The sequence below is a fragment of the Chroicocephalus ridibundus genome, chromosome 1 (assembly GCF_963924245.1).
Source record: "Chroicocephalus ridibundus chromosome 1, bChrRid1.1, whole genome shotgun sequence".
In the NCBI taxonomy this organism is placed as follows: domain Eukaryota; kingdom Metazoa; phylum Chordata; class Aves; order Charadriiformes; family Laridae; genus Chroicocephalus; species Chroicocephalus ridibundus.
In genome coordinates, this window is record NC_086284.1 from 9,894,727 (window position 1) to 9,914,305 (window position 19,579).

The 19,579-nt window shown below is 55.1% G+C and overlaps 1 protein-coding gene across 1 annotated transcript in view; it reads left to right on the forward strand.

Moving 5' to 3' along the window:
• CLPB (ClpB family mitochondrial disaggregase) overlaps positions 1-19,579 on the forward strand; it is a 107,191-nt gene that overhangs the window by 42,212 nt on the left and 45,400 nt on the right. The gene's annotated exons all lie outside the window — the stretch shown is intronic.

Consider the following 19,579-nt stretch of genomic DNA (forward strand, 5'->3'; position numbering starts at 1 on the left):
GAAACATTGGGCGGTCTCTAGTCCAGCCTCCTGTTCAGAGCAGGGTCAGTTGTGAGGCCAAACCAGGTAACCCAGGGCTTCAGTTACCAACTCAAGCTGGGCTTTGGCCAGCAAAAAACACCAAGGATGGACACTGCCCAGTCTCTCTGAGCAACCTGTTGCGATGTTTGACTGTCTTCGTGGGGAAAAACCTCATCAGCACTAGTGGAGGTAAAGAAGAAGATGCATTTAGCCGACAGAATGGAGATGTGCTACCATGACAACAGTTTTTTAGGTTTACCCTCCTGCTGCCCCTTACCAGGATGACATCTGGGTCTCTGTTACGCTGTTACCCAGAACAGGAGACTGTGGAACATCTGCCTAGGTGTGCTTTGTGCTGCAAAATTAGCCGCGTCTGCCCGCAGTGCAAGTTGTTCCACAGAATGCAGAGCTAGTCCTGCTTCCCTCCAGATTTCATAGAATCACAGGATCGTAGAATCATAGAATTGCCTGGGTTGGAAGGGACCTTTGGTCCAACCATCAACGCAACACTGACAAACCTGCTTACTGCAGGGGGATTGGACTAGATGAGCTTTAAAGGTCCCTTCCAACCCAACACATCCTGTGATTTTATGATTCTATGAAACTCACCACTACCCCATGTCCCTCAGCACCACGTCTGCCCAGCTTTTAAATCCCTCCAGGGATGGCGACTCCACCACTGCCCTGGGCAGCCTGGTCCAATGCTTGACAACCCTTTTGGTGAAGACATTTTTCCTAATAACCATCATAAACCTCCCCTGGCACAGCTTGAGGCCGTTTCCTCTTGTCCTATGGCCTGTTCCTTGGGAGAAGAGCCCGACCCCCCCTGGCTACCCCCTCCTTTCAGGTTCTAGAGAGGTAGGGGTTGGTGTCTTTATAGAATTATAGAATGACAGAATGGCTTGGGAAGGGACCTTAAAGGCCACCCAGTGCCACCCCCTGCCCTGGGCAGGGACACCTCCCACCAGCCCAGCTTGCTCCAAGCCCCGGCCAACCTGGCCTTGAACCCCTCCAGGGATGGGGCAGCCACAGCTTCTCTGGGCAACCTGGGCCAGGGGCTCACCGCCCTCACAGCCAGGAATTTCTGCCCGAGATCTCAGCTCAATCTCCCCTCTTGCAGTGGAAACCCCTTCCCCCTCGTCCCATGGCTCCTCTCCCTGATCCAAAGTCCCTCCCTTTGTCCCTGGAACTCCTCCTATGACCATTTCAGCTCCTCTCCTCCCTGCAGCAGCACCCACAGCATCTCAGAACGAGCAAAAAGCAGCGATGCTGTGCCTGCTTTCATCTGTGTGCTCGCCAGCAGCCTGCTGCCAAGCGCTGAACGCTGGCAGCCTGTCCCTGCGGCGCAGGGACTCTCTGGCCTCTCCCCAGCCAGCTGCTGATTTTTGCAAAAATTTTAGGAATGTCTTCATCTTCCCGGTGTGGGCGTCTCGGGAGCTCAGGAGTTAATCCGAGGGAAGCAGGCAGGCAGCTAATTGTATGATGGGGTCACATAAGGCTCATTCCTTAAGAAAGCAGCTAAAAAGATAATGGAGAGTAGCACCCGTGAAGGCTAAACATCCCCAGAAGAGATGGAGAAAAATAATCGTAGGTTCAAAACGCTGAACCCTGATAGTCATCTATACCATATGCTCGTTATCTTTCACAAAGAGAGAAACAAGAGCGCGAGGTTGAGATTCAATACCACTGAATTCCGCCGTTAACTCCGGGTCAGGACTTCTCTCCGGGAGCCTGCCAGAGAGCAGGGCCCTGTCTCCTGGCCATAAATTAACCCCCAAAAAGGAGGCAGTGAGAGAAGACCTATTGCGAATGGATTTAGCCAGGGATGCTGGCGGAGAAGGGAGCTGAAAAAGCGAGAAGCTGCTGGGTGGCTGTGGGAGCGTGGGACTCGGAAGTCCTCAGATGAAAATACTGCCCCATGTGCGGTCCGGAGCGTTTGTCTGACGGGGCAGATCTGCTCCATGGTTTTTTTGCAGCGTGCGTCGGTACTGCAATCGCATTGAACCCGGCACGTTCTCCCGTGCGCCTGACACGCCGCACGTCGGCTGCGGGCTCCAGCTGCAGGTCCTCAGCTTCTGCTTGGCCAAGGGCTGCGGAGATGCGGAGGGGCTGGAGCATCTCTGTGCTGAGGAAAGGCTGAGAGCCCTGGGGCTGTTCAGCCTGGAGAAGAGCAGACCGAGAGGGGATCTCATCAATGCTCAGCAAGAGCTAAAGGGCGGGGGGCAAGAGGATGGGGCCAGACTCTTCTCAGTGGTGCCCGGGGACGGGACAAGGGGCAACGGGCACAAACCGGAATGAAGAAAATAAGGAGAAGTTCATTTTGAGGGTGGCAGAGCCCTGGCACAGGCTGCCCGGAGAGGTGTGGAGTCTCCTGCTCTGGAGATATCCCAAACCCGTCTCCAACCTGCTCTGGGTGACCCTGCTCTGGCAGGGGGTGGGACTGGATGGTCTCCAGAGGTCCCTTCCTACCCCTGCCATTCTGTGAAGGGTGCTGGTGGTCAGGAGAAACCACTCCAGCAGCCCCTCCGAGAGCCCGCAGTCACAGGCAGGGATGCCTGTGGGAGGAGAGGAAGTGAGCTTTTCCCCCCTGAGCCATGATTTATGGAACGCACGGAGCAGGACGGGCTCCGATGGTGGGTGCAACGGGCAGGAGAGGCTCCGTGGTGGGACAGGGAGAGGCAGTGTGGTCCAAGCGCTGGCACGGAAAAATCCCCGTCACAGCAGGGTGAGGCTGTGGCTCTTGGGGCTGCAAGACGGGATGAATCTCAACAGCAGTGTTTTCTCTCTAAAAACGCCTAAAACGGCCCAGCCGTGAGGGCAGAGGGACAGCCCGCTGGGAAGGTGCTGCGGGGGCACAGGCACAGCGGCAGCCGGGACGGAGGGGCGTTGTGGCCGGCAGGGAGAGAAGGCGATGGCAGAGCCAGCGGGAGGCTGAGGGGTCTTCTTCAGTCTGTTGTATTTTGCCTGGGGAAAAGCTGGAATAACATTTTTTCCAAAGAAAACCGCTGCTTCTTTCTGCCTTTGGAAGTCCCCCTGCAAGACACGTGTGTTATTAGCTGGTAGAAAGCACCGAGGGATCCTGGGATCCTCAGCACAGGTAAAATATGGGTGCAAATAAGGGAAGTTGGCACTAAATAATCTCACCGTGCTGAATAAATAACTGCAAGTGGCAAGTCCGGCTCGTTTCTGCATCTGGCCCCTGCTCAGCTGTCTGAGTGCTGTTACCATCCAGGCCTCTCTTCATAGAGAAGACTCTGTTTCTCGTTCAAAAGGCGTTTCTGTGTCTGCGCTGGAGCCGCTGCCGTCCTCGCGGACGACCATTTCTCTGCCTGGCGCTCACAGAGGGCTCGCTGTTCCTGGCAGAGTGTCCCAGCTCAGAAGAACTCACTCGGATCTCAGAAAAAAACCCAAACGTATAACGGCCTGTAGCACTGCGTGTGAGTACAACCGAAGGGATTGTGTACCAAATCCAAGTGAAAATTCTGAATTCAGCCGGCCGTAGCACTGAAATGTGACCGTCGCTCAGCGCCGTTCTCTTCTTCACCCGGCCCCATGGAAATCCTTCTGGATACAGACTCGAGAGAGTCCACGCTAAGAAGGGACTGAAAGGTCCCTTCCAACCTAGGCAATTCTAATGCATTTCCAAGTGAAAATCATCATCGCGCAGAGACAGGAGCGTGTCCTGGCGCTTGGACCCCGGGACCAGCCCTCCACCAGCACAAACCTCCATGTGGGGCATGGTGTGAAAGCCCCTGTAGGACCCCGGGGTTTGCAGTGTTCTTCCGATTCATCCATATTCCCCAGCCCATCCGCAGCATCCATCAACCTTTTGTGGTCATCGTTCTGATGAGAATTTATCATAGAATCATAGAATTGGTTTGGTTGGAAGGGACCTTTCAGATCATCGAGTCCAACCATCAACCCAACACTGACAAAGCCACCGCTAACCCGTGTCCCTCAGCACCACGTCTGCCCGGCTTGTAAATCCCTCCAGGGATGGTGACTCCAACACTGCCCTGGGCAGCCTGGTCCAATGCTTGACAACCCTTTCGGGGAAGAAATTTTTCCTGATATCCATCCTAAACCTCCCCTGGTGCAACTTGAGGCCGTTTCCTCTTGTCCCATGGCCTGTTCCTTGGGAGAAGAGCCCGACCCCCCCTGGCTACCCCCTCCTTTCAGGGGGTTGCAGAGAGCGAGAAGGTCTCCCCTCAGCCTCCTTTTCTCCAGGCTGAACATCCCCAGCTCCCTCAGCCGCTCCTCACAAGACTTGTGCTCCAGACCTCTCACCACCTCCTGTGCCCTTCAAAAAGACCTGAAGGTCTTTTTTGTGGTGAGGGGCCCAAAACTGGACACAACACTCGAGGTGGGGCCTCACCAGTGCTGAGGACAGGTGGACCATCACTGCCCCAGTCCTGCTGGCCACACTGTTCCTGACACAGGCCAGGACACTGTTGGCCTTCAAGGATTTGAAAGGCTGAGGGATTTGGGTCTCTTCAGTCTGGAAAAAAGACGTCTGAGGGGTGACCTTATCAATGCTTATAAATACTTAAAGGGTGGGTGTCAGGACGATGGGGCGAGGCTCTTTTCAGTGGTGCCCGGGGACAGGACAAGAGGCAATGGGCACAAACTGGAACATAGGAAGTTCCACCTAAACATGAGGAGGAACTTCTTTACCCTGAGGGTGGCAGAGCACTGGAACAGGCTGCCCAGAGAGGTGGTGGAGTCTCCAACTCTGGAGACATTCAAAACCCACCTGGACGTGTTCCTGTGTAACCTGCTCTAGGTGACCCTGCTCTGGCAGGGGGGTTGGACTAGATGATCTCCAGAGGTCCCTTCCAACCCTATGATTCTATGATTCTATGATTCTATGATTTACTTGCTAAATCGAATGCGTCCCCGCTCTTTGTCAGGTGGATCGTCCCGCGTGGGCAGTGTCATGGCAGACCCTTCCCTGGCCTCTGCGTCCATCCATCGGGCTGGAGATCCCTTCGGCGCCTGACAGGAGGGTTTCACGGCAATGACCGGGGGTGTCCCCCTCCTCCTGGTCCTGCCCGATAACAAAGCGGGGGTCCCCGCGTCCTTGTCAGTCTAATCCGCGATGAATACGCGGCCGAAGGTCTCAGAAGTGGAGATCGAACACCTCTCGGAGCGTTGCCTGCCCCCGGGGCCCTTTGTGAGGGTAATTTCCCCGTGGGCTCTGCCATTGACGTCCGCGTAGGATGTCTCCTGTTTGCTGACATGGAACAGCCTCCCCTCGCTCCCTTTTTACATCACCTGCCTTTTTACTAACTCCCCATTTACTCTCCCCAACACTTCCTTCGCCCGGCGCCCTGCCCTCGGGGCCAAAGCCATTAACCGCCAAGGCCCCTCTCTGCTCAGCCACCCACCCCCTTGTGCAGCAAGGGGTTTTTTAAGGGAAGCCCCCCGTCTGCTTGCCCCTCACCCCACGTCCCTGGCCTTTTGTGGCCCATTCAGTGACTCGCTTGACCCCTCCAGGACCTTCTCGCCTTGTGGTCAGCGTGTGTGTGCCCAGCAGACCGCGAGACGAAGTCGCTGCTCTGTTGTCCTTTCGGGCAGTTGCCGGTGACATTTCACAGCCTCCTGACCTGAGCTGACACCATAAATACCGGGGTTTTTTTTTGGGAAGGAGCGGGTGGGAGCTTGCATCCACAGCCTGCACCAGTTGCTACTGGCGGCACGATCGATTCCGGGGGCTTTGTGTTAGGCTTGGAGGAAGGAAGGCAGGGTCGCCAGCTCGGTGGTGATGGGAGTCTCTTCCTTTTACAGGGACCTTTTATTATGTCAGTATTTAAATTTGCTGCGTGAAATAGGCGGCATTGAAAGGTTCCGCTTTCTGCAGGCGACAGGGGAGCTTTGCCATAGAGCTCAGACGCCTTCTGAGGCTGATCCTGCTCCAGAACTGCCGCTGAAATGCAGGTAACCAGAGCCCAGGCAGGCACCGATCCCTGGGGAACTGGCACTCCTGCGCCCCCCAGGTCAGGGTGTGGAGCGCAGCGCGTGTATTCCTGCCCTCCATCCTCCTCCAAGCTCCGGACGTCTGCAGATAGTCAAACCCAACCTCCCTGGAGCCCCTCTGCTGGGAGGACAGGCTGAGAGAGTTGGGGGGGTTCAGCCTGGAGAAGAGAAGGCTCCACGGAGACCTTGGAGCCCCTTCCAGTCCCTCAAGGGGCTCCAGGAAAGCTGGGGAGGGACTCTGGATGAGGGAGGGGAGCCATGGGACGAGGGGGAAGGGGTTTCCACTGCAAGAGGGGAGACTGAGCTGAGATCTCGGGCAGAAATTCTTGGCTGTGAGGGTGGTGAGCCCCTGGCCCAGGTTGCCCAGAGAAGCTGTGGCTGCCCCATCCCTGGAGGGGATCAAGGCCAGGTTGGCCGGGGCTTGGAGCAAGCTGGGCTGGTGGGAGGTGTCCCTGCCCAGGGCAGGGGGTGGCACTGGGTGGCCTTTAAGGTCCCTTCCCACCCAAACCATGCCCTGATTCTATGAATTCTCAGCAGGAGACTCAGGAGCAGGTTTGAATTCCAAGCTCGAATTCCAAGCCCAGCCCTTGGAGCCCTGCAGGTGCCGCAGCCTCAAGCCCCGCCGCGGGTGGTTCAGGACCATGATAAAGGCAGCAAAACACAACCTGCAGCACTTGTGTTTCCGTGCCTGCAGGCCTGTCTGTTCTCACACTGTCAGTGCTACTGCGGACGAGGGGTTTGGGGTGTTTGGCAGTGGAACGAGCTATGCGATCCGTTTTGTTTAATTTCTCAGGACACGCTTGTGTTCTCAGGGGTTTTGGTGTTGGCTTTTTTTTTTGTTTTTTACTCCATTTTGACAAATACACAGCAGGGTTTTAGGTCCAAAGAATCCCTGCAAGCTTTAGGTTTGAGCGGCGAGTACCCGATATTACTTTATTGGGCCAATGCAGGGGGAAGAGTTCAGGTTTGAACTACTCTAACGATCTCGGACCTGGCGTGGGGCTCAGAAGCCGGGCTGTGAAGAAGGACGGACCCTGAGCAGGGGAACGGAGCAGGAGGAAGCTTGAAGAAGCTTGGAAACCGGAAGAGGCTGGAAGGGTTCACCAGAAATGGTCTCTGCGCATCTCTGAGCGTGTCCCCCCTTTATTAACCCAGGCACAACCCGCTTGCCTTCGCTGCGAAGCCCTTCACAGCCTGTCCCAGCCCTGGGTGTCACCCTGCCATGCTGGTGGCAGCCAGGACGTCAGCCACTGCTGGCCTTGTGGGTAGATTCAACCATGTTCGCTTGGAAGGAGCCCTCCTGGATGCTGCAGAGCTGTTGTTTTCTCCTCCCTGGGGCCCTCCCCAGTGCTCGGCTGGCAGCAGGAGACATTGGGAGTATTTTGCCGATGCCTCGTCTGATGCTCAACAGCATTTCATTGCTGGCGTGCGTTCCTCTGGCCGCATCCAGCTGCTGTCTCGTACGTCACACTCCTTGAAGAATGGTATCTTTGCCCCTGACTAAAGCGTCTAGGTCCAGAAATACTCCGTAACAGTCATGAGGAATGAGGGGAGAGTTGTGTTTCCCCATCAAGGTGCTGTGGTATTGTAGAATCATAGATCCACGAAATCCCTCAGGTTGGCTGAGGACCGTCTAGTCCAACTCCTTGCTCAAACCAGGATCACCTGGAGCAGGTTGCCAGGACTGTGGTTGGAGTTTGGATATCTCCAAGGATGGAGACTCCACAGCCTCTCCAGGCAGCCTCCTCCAGTGCTCAGTATCTGTTACAGTGAAGGTTTTTCTTAAGTTTTGACTGTTTCAGTTTGTGCCCACTCTTGTCCTGTCACTGGCCACCACTGGAAAGAGCCTGGCTCCATCTTCTTCCTCTCCCATAAGTATATCAACACATTCATAAGATCCCCCCGAGCTTTCTCTTCCCCAGGCTTGACAGTGCCAGCTCTCGTGTGAGAGATGCACCAGTCCATTCATCACCTTCTTGGCCCTTTGCTGGGCTCACTCCAGTAAGCCCACGTCTCTCATGACCTGGGGAGTGCAGAACTGGACGCCAGATGTGTCTCCCCAGTGCTGAGTACTGGGATCCCCTCCCTCAACCTGCTGCCAACGCTCCTCCTCGTGCAGCCCAGGACACCCTTGGCCTTTGTTGTGGCAAGGGCACGTTGTTGGCTCACGCTCAGCTTGGTGTCCACCAGCACCTTCTCTGCCCATCTGCTTTCCAGCCGGGTGGCCCCAGCCAGTGCTGGTGCCGGGGCTTGTTCCTCCCCAGGGGCAGGACTTGGCACTTGTTGAACTTCCGGAGGTTCCTACCAACCCATTTCTCCAGCCTACCAAGGCCCCTCTGGATGGCAGCATGACCCTCTGGCCTATCAGCCACTCCTCCCAGTTTCCTAACTCCTACAGACTGGCTGAGGATGCACTTTGCTCATCATCAGGGTCATTAATGAACCTGTTGACACCTTCAGTATCAGTATCAGTCCCCTGCGGTACCCTGCAGGCCTCCTCTGGGCTGTCTGCTGCTCGTCACGACCTTTGAGCTTGAAGTTTTCAACCCCACTTCATTTCTCCAGCCTGCACTTTATCTGCTAGGAGGATGTTAGAGGAGATGGTGTCGAGAGCCTGACTTAAAGTCGAGATGAACATCTACTGCTTTCCCCTTCATACATCCACGCTGACTACTCCCCATCACCTTCTTGTCCATCATGTCCACCAGGAAGTGTTTCCAGGCTGAGTTGCTCCATCACTCTTCCAGGAATGGAGGTGAGGCTGACTGGTCTGTGCTTCTCAGGATCTTCCTTCTTGTCCTTCTTGAAGACAGCCCTGACATTTGCTTTCCTCCTGTCCCCAGGGGCCTCCCGCCATCACCATGACCTTCTAACTGTCATCAAGAGTGGCCTCACAATGATGTTGCTCAGGTCCCTCGGCACTTGTTTAAATGTTCCCTCACCTGATCCTCCTCCACCAAGGGTCCATCTTTCTTGCTCCAGACGTTCCCGCTGGAGCCCACGCCCCTGCAGTGGGGCAGTCCCATGGGCAGGGGAGACCCTAGGTCCTCTCCTGGCTCTGGATGAGGCTCCAGCAAGGCTGAGTGGAAAGGGGGGGACAGCCTGGGGGAACCCCGTGGGCTTCAAACCAAGGGGCAACACCACTGCTGAGGGGTTTCCCCTGCAGTGGACCTCCCAGCATGGACACAGCCTTGTGCTGGGATGAGTCCTCGTGGCTGTGGTGCTCTTGTAATAAATTAAAGTGACAGTAAACAAAGCAGAGAGGAAAATGCCACAGAGACTCATCTTGTTCTTGGGCTAGAACTTATGAAAGGCAAAATCGGAATATTGTGAGCACTTCCCCCCGTACACACCTGAGAAGCTTGGGCCCAGAAGGAAGTGTAGAAGGAAGGGTTCCCTGGCACTGCAGAGCTCGGCTGCCGTTGGTCTTGGGTATTGAATTGCTTTTCCGAGGTGTGCTTTGTGTGTGTGTGTCGGTGTAGTGACCTGGCAGCTGCTGTTGTGTGAAAACGCACCGCCTTGCTGATGGAAGGAGAAGGTGGTGTCTTACAATCCAGATCTTTGCTCAGAAGGAGAGCAGTTCCCTCCTTCAGAGACGGATCCCTTGCCCGGTGTCGGGACATCCCCTCTCCGTCCCTGTCATGGGGACAGACACATCTCCTCCTGTCACACCTGAGCAGCCTCACTGTGTGTCCCCAGCGCTCTCCTGATCATCGGTGCAACGAGGCCAAGTGCCGCGTCCTGCACTTGGGTCACCCCAACCCCATGAACACTACAGGCTGGGGGCAGAGTGGCTGGAGAGCTGCCCGGGGGAAAAGGACCTGGGGGTGTTGGTCAAGAGCCAGCTAAATATGAGCCAGCAGTGTGCCCAGGTGGCCGAGAAGGCCAACAGCATCCTGGCCTGTGGCAGGAACAGTGCGGCCAGCAGGACTGGGGCAGTGACGGTCCCCCTGTACTAGGCACTGGTGAGGCCCCACCTCGAGTGCTGTGTCCAGTTTTGGGCCCCTCACCACAAAAAAAGCCATTGAGGTGCTGGAGCGGGTCCAGAGAAGGGCACCGGAGCTGGTGAGGGGTCTGGAGCACAAGTCTGGTGAGGAGCGGCTGAGGGAGCTGGGGTGTTCAGCCTGGAGAAAAGGAGGCTGAGGGGAGACCTTCTCGCTCTCTGCAACCCCCTGAAAGGAGGGGGTAGCCAGGGGGGGTCGGTCTCTTCTCCCAAGGAACAGGCCATGGGACAAGAGGAAACGGCCTCAAGTTGCGCCAGGGGAGGTTTAGGATGGATATTAGGGAAAATGTCTTCCCTGAAAGGGTTGTCAGGCATTGGAAGAGGCTGCCCAGGGCAGTGGTGGAGTCGCCATCCCTGGAGGGATTTACAAGCCGGGCAGACGTGGTGCTGAGGGACATGGGGTAGTGGTGGGTTTGTCAGTGTTGGGTTGATGGTTGGACTCGATGATCTGAAAGGTCCCTTCAGACCTGGACAATTCTATCATTCTATGATGATTCTATGGTTGACCACTGTTCTTTCTACTTCCCACCTTCAGAAAGCCCCTTTGGTTCCAGCTCCTCCAGCGTGCAGGCTGGCCCGGCTGCTCCTGCACAGGGAATCACGGAATGCCTCCTCCAAAATGCCCTTTGCCTCCTTCTTCCTGTGTGAGACCCTCGGTGTGTGACTCCAGCACTGGTTCCTCTCCCCGTACCAGCTCTTGGACTGGGGTTGATGGTCTCGGAGGTGCAGAGAGGCTGAGTAGCCGAGGCACAGAGCTGGGGGCTCGACTCGGAGCATCCTCACCGGCCCCACCGCCTTGGGAGCCCCCGGCACACATGCCTGGGGCTCCTGCTCGAGCCTCTCCTGCAAAACACGAGCCATCGAGTCAGCTCTGAGCACATCTCTAATTAGAGAGGAAGGAAAGAACATGCATTTATGAAACGTTTTAGCTGAAGCTGCATTATCCCGGAGTTCTGAACTCGATCTGCCGGGAAATTGAGCACAGCGCGTTCGTTGGTAACGCTGCACGCTCCCCTCTTGGTTCGCTCTAATTGCAGGTACCGTGAACAGGGTGAGCGATGGGTAAGTGAATTACAGAGCCAGCGTTACGGGGGGATGGGCTTCTGACATCAGAAAGTGAAAGTGCTTGTGGTATTCTCGGGGAAAAAATCAGGTTGTAATTATGGCTGTAATTATGGCTTTCTTAGAATCACAGAATCATAGAATTGTCCGGGTTGGATGGGACCTTTCAGATCATCGAGTCCAACCATCGACCCAACACTGCCAAAAACCACCACTAAACCCTATCGCTAACCGTATCTTGTGTTTGAATTCTGCGTAATTCTTAGTCTAAGTACCGTAGAGCCTTTTCAGTTGCATCCCGGCTGGAAAGGGCTCCCTTCTTACGGAGAGAGGAGGGGGGGAAGGACATCACGGGGGAGCTGTGGCCTCCCAGGTCCCCAGCAGCCAGCGCGTGGGGACGGAGCAGCGGGGATCACATCCCGAGAAGGTGACATCGTTGTTTCACGGGGATCGGTGGAGTCGCCAGCATAAACAAGACCAAAACTGGGGAAACTGAGTGAGAAAGCGAGGGAGCCTCGGGGGGCACCGAGCCCTTCAGGGGGGGTGTTTTTGGGGTCAGACACATGGGTGCTGCCCCCACGTTCTCTACCTGGAGGTTTGCCCCGGGTCTGCTGCCACGCGTCCATCCCCGGCCAGCGAGAGTGAAACCCTCCCTCCCTCTCCGTGCTCATATTTACAAGGGAATGCGATAAATTCAGTATCGATTCCTTCTGTTGCACTGTAAATTTTGCAAAAGATGATTAAATAGCGCAATAGAGTCTGCGAGCGCCGCGGCTCAATATGTTCTGGGCCGGTGTATCGACCCCCTCCATCCGACGGCAGCAAGTTCCACTCCCAGCCGCGCCAGACCAGTAATTAAAATCCTGTGAGACTGGGATTTAGAAACCAATCACATCGCAGCATCCCAGCGTCTCGCATCCCTCCGTGGCGAGAGCAATAAGCCTATAAGTGCAAGCGCGTTTATGTCCGTACCGGAGCGCTTAAGAATAGTTGCCCCACGGGGCCGGGGAGCAAACAGATCCCTCTCGGAGTGTTTCTGGGTACAAAACCCTACAGTGACATAATGTTTGTCATGAGTTTAATGGCTCTGCGCACGTGTAGGGAGAGAGGTGACGATTCTTTCGTTTCCCTTCCCGTGCCCTTAACCTTACAAACGAGACTAAGGTTTGTTTTCACGCCCAGGTATCGAGTAGGGAAAAAGCAACTTATAATAAAACGTTATAATAAAGCAGGACTGAAAGGAGCAGGTGGGTCAACTTATTTTAAAAGGCATCGCAAAGAATAAAGGGTTTTCAGAGCCCAAACTAGAGTCCAAATTGCCCGAGGCAATTCCACTTTCGTGAGACCCCACCTGTAGTACCGCGTCCAATTCTGGAGCCCCTACTATAAGAGAGATACGGACGCGCTGGAACGTGTCCAGAGAAGGGCCACAGGGATGATCAGAGGGCTGGAGCACCTCTCCCATGAGGACAGACTGAGAGAGTTGGGGTTGTTCAGTCTGGAGAAAAGAAGGCTCCAAGGAGACCTTCTAGTGGCCTACCAGTATCTTAAGGGGGCCTACAAGAAAGCTGGGGAGGGACTTTTTAGGATGTCGGGGAATGGTAGGACTAGAGGGAATGGATTAAAACTAGAGATGGGTCAATTCAGACTGGACGTTAGGAAGAGGTTCTTCACCATGAGGGTGGTGAGACACTGGCACAGGTTGCCCAGAGAGGTGGTGGAAGACCCATCCCTGGAGGTTTTTAAGGCCAGGCTGGACGGGGCTCTGAGCAACCTGATCTAGTGGGAGGTGTCCCTGCCCATGGCAGGGGGGTTGGAACTAGATGATCTTTAAGGTCCCTTCCAACCCTAACAATTCTATGATTCTGTGAGGCTTTACACGCTCTGGTCCTCCCCATGGAGAAGGTTGGGTTGAAGGCAGCGTGAATTCAAGTGTTCGGGCAAGTTGGAAGCAGTTTGAGATAAGACTTGGTGAATATTGGTGACGTCTTAAGGGAAGCCTTCATTTCCTCTGATGTGTCAAGTCTTGGGCACGGAGCGCAAGAACGTACAACGTCGTCTTCCCTTCTTCATCCTCATCATCAGGTCTGCGTCTGAGTTGCGCCTACAGTGCTGTGGGTCGGGTACAGGGGACCTTCCAGTCCCTAAAGGGGCTTCAGGAAAGCTGGGGAGGGACTTTTTACAAGGGCATGTAGTGATAGGATGAAGGTTGATGGCTTCAAACTGGAAGAGGGGAGATTTAGATGAGATCTCAGGCAGAAATTCTTGGCTGTGAGGGCAGTGAGCCCCTGGCCCAGGTTCAGAGGAAACGGCCTCAAGTTGCACCAGGGCAGGTTTAAGATGGATATCAGGAAAAATGCCTTCACGGAAAGGATTGTCAAGCATTGGAAGAGGCTGCCCAGGGCAGTGGTGGAGTCGCCATCCCTGGAGGGATTTAAAAGCCGGGCAGACGTGGTGCTGAGGGACATGGGGTAGTGGTGGGTTTGTCAGTGTTAGACTGGATGATCTGAAAGGTCCCTTCCAACCTGGACAATTCTACGATTCTTCTTTCTGAGCTAATTCCCGCTTCTGTTCAGCAGTGGCTTCATAGAATCACAGAACTGTTGGTGGCCGCTCCAGCCCCTCGTGCTCCATTTCCCGGCCGAGGACGGCTCGGTGCTGGGCACTGCTCATACGTAACTCAGATTGATTCTTCCACCCCTGCATTGGGTTACATCTCTTATCTGGGTGGAGTTTCACTTGCCACTCATGGCTGTCGCTCAGATGGCTCCGAATAATTAGCATTGGTGGTCACCTTTGTCGTATCAGTCTCCCAGCACTCGCAGGTGGGCTGAGCGCAGGGGCGTCAGCAGAAACCCCTGGATGCCCTGGGACAGGTTTCTTCCCCGGAGGACGCTGACCATTCGCTCTCCTTTAAATCCTTCGTTTTCAGTCTTTAACTCATCATTTATCCACGAGGAGCCTTTTTCTTTAGCGCTGGTGGATAATTTGGTGTTTGAGCTCCTTCTGAGCTCCTCGGTGAAAACTCTCCCATCCTGGCAATTTGTTAACGCTCGGGAGTGCTTTTAAACCATTTCTGCTCACTCTGTAGCTTGAGGCCGTTCCCCGCGGTGTGTCCCTGCGGCACGTCCCTGCAGGAGCCTTTCCCTGGGGACTGGATGCGTCCCCTCGAGCCTCCTGCTTCTCCTCGGTCACCCACCGAAACTCACCTCCTCCTCCTCCTCCTCCCGGCTCCTGGGATGGCCAAAAAGAGCTTCTGGTTTTCATTCCCGAAGCGAGGGCTCCTTTTAAATCCATTTTGACCTGTATTTTTTCCGTTTAACCAGAGCAAGCGCTCCGTTGTGTTTTCCTCATCTGGACGCAGTTTCCAGGCTTCGAAGGACGTGGAGGTGGTTTATTCTTAAGATCCTAACTTTCCTCATTATAAAACCTTTTTAATATATAGCACGGGTTTCTTTAGCCTTCAACATCCCTGATTCTGAAAGTTTTCTGCTGCTGCTTTATTTCTGGCAAGATCCCTCTCCTCCTCCTGAGGAACAGAGCTCCTCGGCCATGGATTCTTCGTCATTCTGTACAAATTCGGTGTTACTGGCTCCTACAATCAACTTACTTCTTTTTTTTCTCCAGTCTTTTATACCCAACATGTCCGGTGGGACTTATTCCTTCACTGCAGCAGTTTATGCATTAAGGCATCCTGCTGTTGTCCTCCCTCCTGCTGTCACCAGTCTCCTCTGCCGCCGTTCCAGTTGGCACATCCTGCTTTTGGCCCTCACCAGAAGCACACACAGATTTGTCCCCAGCCTGGTTCGCGGGGTTTGTGAGCTTTGCTCAAGCCGTCCCTCTCTCTGCTGTGTCCTACCTGCCCTCCTCAGCATCGGACCTTCATCTCGGGACCTCTGGATGGTGCTGGTTTAGAAGATCTCTCCTTTTCATAGACTCTCTCTAGTCCAGAGGCTTCTAGTTCATTGAATCATCGAATCACGGAATGGTTTGGGTGGGAAGGGACCTTAAAGGCCACCCAGTGCCACCCCCTGCCCTGGGCAGGGACACCTCCCACCAGCCCAGCTTGCTCTAAGCCCCGGCCAACCTGGCCTTGAACCCCTCCAGGGCTGGGGCAGCCACAGCTTCTCTGGGCAACCTGGGCCAGGGGCTCACCGCCCTCACAGCCAAGAATTTCTGCCCGAGATCTCAGCTCCATCTCCCCTCTTGCAGTGGAAAACCCTTCCCCCTTGTCCTATAACTACATGACGCTGGACAAACTCATGCTGGAAAGGCTTTGGGTGGAGGAGGGGAGCACAGATCCTGTTCCCCAGAAGGGACCGTTTAGCAGTAAATGTTGAAAACCCCGCTGGACTGTGTGGTATCACCACCTCCAGGCACAGCAGCGTGCTTGGGAATCATTTTCTAAATCTTTTTTGCAACTTGTGGTCAGTGTTTGCGGTATCGTTGCGTTCTACAGCACTAACATCTTTAATGAGGGCATTATGAATGGCTAATGAGTGGTTCTCATCGATCGGTGCACTGTATCTGCACTTACCTTCTCAGCTACATTTGTAGGTGGTGGAGTCTCCGTCTCTGGAGACATTCAAACCCCACCTGGACGCGTTCCTGTGCAACCTGCTCTGGGTGACCCTGCTCTAGCAGGAGGTTGGGCTGGAGGGTCTCCAGAGGTCCCTTCCAACCCCTGTCATTCTGTGTTTCTGTGTAGTCCCTCAAAGAGGGAATTAAAGCTTGTTTGGCAAGTCCTGCTTTTCATGCAGCCTCCGCCAGTGTGGATTTTGCTCCTGCTGGTGATGTCTGTCGTTTACCACCCTCTGTGCATCTCTAGAAGGGTTTTGTTCCTTATATTCCAGCTTGGCAGCCATCCGGGGGGGTTGTTGATACCTTTAGCATCACTTTTGCTCTGCACCTCCTCATCAAGAGGTTGCCCAGAGAAGCTGTGGCTGCCCCATCCCTGGAGGGGTTCAAGGCCAGGTTGGCCGGGGCTTGGAGCAAGCTGGGCTGGTGGGAGGTGTCCCTGCCAGGGCAGGGGGTGGCACTGGGTGGCCTTTAAGGTCCCTTCCCACACAAACCATTCTGTGATTCTGTGATTCGATGATTTCTGAGCGCCGTTGATTTCTGCCCCGCTCCCCGTGGTTGTGATATTGCCACAGAAAGGACAACCGCTGTCCTCAGAAGAAAATGGGTCCTTAACCACAGCCATGCTTCTTCCCTGGGGCAATCTGCTGGGGTCTGGGGGAGCTGCTCTTCTTTGAGAGGTTTCATTCACTCTTTTCTATCTCCTTTTTCCCTCCCCATTACTTTTTTACATGATTTCTTCAACTGGGTGGGAGTACTCTGGATGTACGTGTGTGTGTCCATGCCTGGAGCTGTGGGTAGATGTTTGGAGAAGCTTGGGAGCTTGCAACTACTCACCGTGGTCGTAGAATCATGGAGTGGTTTGGGTTGGAACGGACCTTAAAGATCATCTAGTTCCAACCCCCTGCCATGGGCATGGTCATTAAGTACCCTGAGCGTTTACTCCTTTGGAGACTCATGTTTTCACTGGAAGGACCAAAGGGAAAATTGGCCTCAGCCTGTCCATACATTGAGATGGTTTGATCCTCTCCTGTCCAGGACAATTAGCAAATGCCACCAAGAAGGTGGGGCTGGATGCTGGATCACCCGGAGCATTATCCTCAAGCATCCCCGCAACTTCTGCTTCTACCCGGTACCTTTGAAAGTCTTGCTCCGGGTCTTCCCTTGATGAGATTTGAGGATATTCCCAGGGGAGCATACGTGCGTGTTGAAATCCAAGTGGCGCTTGGGAAGATTAATTCCATGTGGTAGCAGGTCCTTCAAGAAAAGGTCATTGTCCCATGCGTGGAGCAGCGCCCCGTAACGTGTCTCCTGTATTTATTGAGATGTCGGGCAGGAAAAGGGTGGTGGGACCACAGGCTGGGGTGGCCACTTTCCTGTTAATGTTGTGTGTTAAAAACTGCTTGTGGAATGTGCGTCTTATTGATTTAAAAGCAGGTTTACCTTACTGGAAAAAAGGGGTGATCATGCTAATTCAATCATGGAAGACTCAGGAGGACACAAGTCTTTTTATATTACTTTAACTAGCCACGCGGAGCAATAATAATGCCATTCCTCGTCAAAGCTGACGGCTGATGACATTGTGTTATCCCCGGCAGGTCCTGTGGCCTGCTTCCTCCTGGAGAATCCCAGGCTATGCTTGAACAGGGATGCGGAGAGGTGTAACTGCGGGGACGAAGCGCATTTAGCCCGCCGGAGTTGTGTCACTCGTCTCAGCTCTTGTCTGGTTCGGGGGGACAGATGCTCAGTGCCCATCCCCAGCATCCTCACCACCACACCCACTGTGGCTTTGGGCATTTCCAGGCTCTTCTTTCTGGGATTTAGGGATTTCCAGGCTCTTCTTTCTGGGATTTAGTTTCCTTCACCAGAAAAATTAGTTCGTTTTTTTCCCCCCTACCCAGGGGAAACTGTGGATTGGGTCCTGCAGAGTCTGCTGCAGGGACAGGGGTGCTCTCCCAGTTCCCTCCCGCGTGCTGGAGCATGGGGCTTGGCAAGCAGAGCGGCGACGGGTCCAAGGCGGTGGCTTTGGCAGGAGAGGTGCTCACTCAGCCTGCTGAAAGAGCTCGGGGTGCTCCTCGGGGCAGGGCAGGGCGATGACGCCTGCACGGTGCCATGAAGAGCAGGGATGAGTGTCCTGGAGGTCCATGGTATTGTCCCTTCCCCGTGGTATATCCAGGACCTCTCCCTTCCAGCTGGGAGAGGCTCAGAGCCGGGGCTCAGCCTGGATTTGTCTGGTGGCCAGGGAGCTGCATTGGTCCCTTGGAGGGTTCGGTCCATGCTGACGTGTCAGTGCCATGGGTAAGGGTTGACCTGGGTGCTCTCCTCACTGGGAAGGGTCTGATGAGGACCTGAATGAGTGGAGGGCCCTGGAGGAGCCCTCGCTGAAATGACGTTGTGATGGTCAGACAGCTGCTCTGAAGGGATGCTTGCAAGATCTGGTCGACAACTTGGTGTATGAAATTAGCAGCTCTGCTTCTGAGAGACTGGAGATGGCTTTATACTGGGGGGAACGGCTTTCAATGGCCTTCTTGACTGAAGCTGTGCTGTCTTCTGCACCGGAGACTCGCCCAAGCGCTTGGTTGCCACCTTCACCATATCGAATCTTCAGGACTCAAGCGAAGGAAGATAATGAGATGTTGGACATTTTGGCATCTTGTCCATCACACAGGTCACCACTTCTGTCCAGCTCTTTTGCAGACAGGACCTTTGGGGTGGCACCAGGACATAGACCATCTCGTGCTAGTTTGGAGGAGTCGTGTCCTCTGTCCCCAGAGCAGCTCCTGTTGAGTGGTCTGCCGGCGAGAGGCTCGGACCCAAATGCTCAGCTGGAGGTTACCTCTGAGGATGCCCGGGAGCAGCAGTCCATGCAGGAGCTTTCACAGCATCTCGTTGCACCATGAAATGAGGTCCTCACACGTCCTCCTTTCCTGGTCTCAGTGCCTAGGGCTCTCCCAAGCCTCTCCGTGTCCAGTCTTTGGAGAAACGTAGCTCTCGGGGTCAGTGATGTCACTGTGAGCCCCATTCTGTCTGTCCGAGGTGGGAGACTTGTTCTTCCTTCAGCAGGCATGTATTTGGCTACATGGCCCGAGCCAGGTCTCCGCTCCTCTGCCCTGCCAGGACAGGCTATAGGGGAGGACGGGGAGCAAGGACCGAGCTGCGGCAGGGTCCCAGGTCCTCCTGCCATCCCCATCTCCTCCTGCCATCTCCTCCTCCTCCAGCCATCTCCATCTCCTCTTGCCATCTCCTGCTCCTCCAGCCATCCCCATCTCCTCCTGCCATCTCCTCCTCCTCTCATCCCCATCTCCTCCTCCTTCTGCCATCCCCATCTCCTCCTGCCATCCCTATCTCCTCCTGCCATCCCCCTCTCCTCCTGCCATCCCCTCCTCCTCCCGCCATCTCCTGCTCCTCCAACCAGCCCCTTCTCCTCCTGCCATCCCCTCCTCCTCCTGCCATCTCCTCCTCCTCCAGCCATCCCCATCTCCTCCTGCCATCTCCATCTCCTCCTGCCATCCCCATCCTCTCCTGCCATCTCCATCTCCTCCAGCCATCTCCATCTCATCCTGCCATCTCCTGCTCCTCCAACCATCCCCATCTCCTCCTGCCATCCCCTTCTCCTCCTGCCATCCCCATCTCCTCCTGCCATCCCCATCTCCTCCTGCCGTGTCCTACTCCTCCTGCCATGTCCTACTCCTTCTGCCATCCCCATCTCCTCCTGCCATCCCCATCTCCTCCTGCCATCCCCTCCTCCTCCAGGCATCCCCGTCTCCTCCTGCCATCCCCGTCTCCTCCTGTCATCCCCATCTCCTCCTCCTTCTGCCATCCCCATCTCCTCCTGCCATCTCCTCCTGCTTTCTCCATCTCCTGCCATCCCCATCTCCTGCCATCCCCATCTCCTCCTGCCATCTCCATCTTCTCCTGCCATCCTCGTCTCCTCCTGCC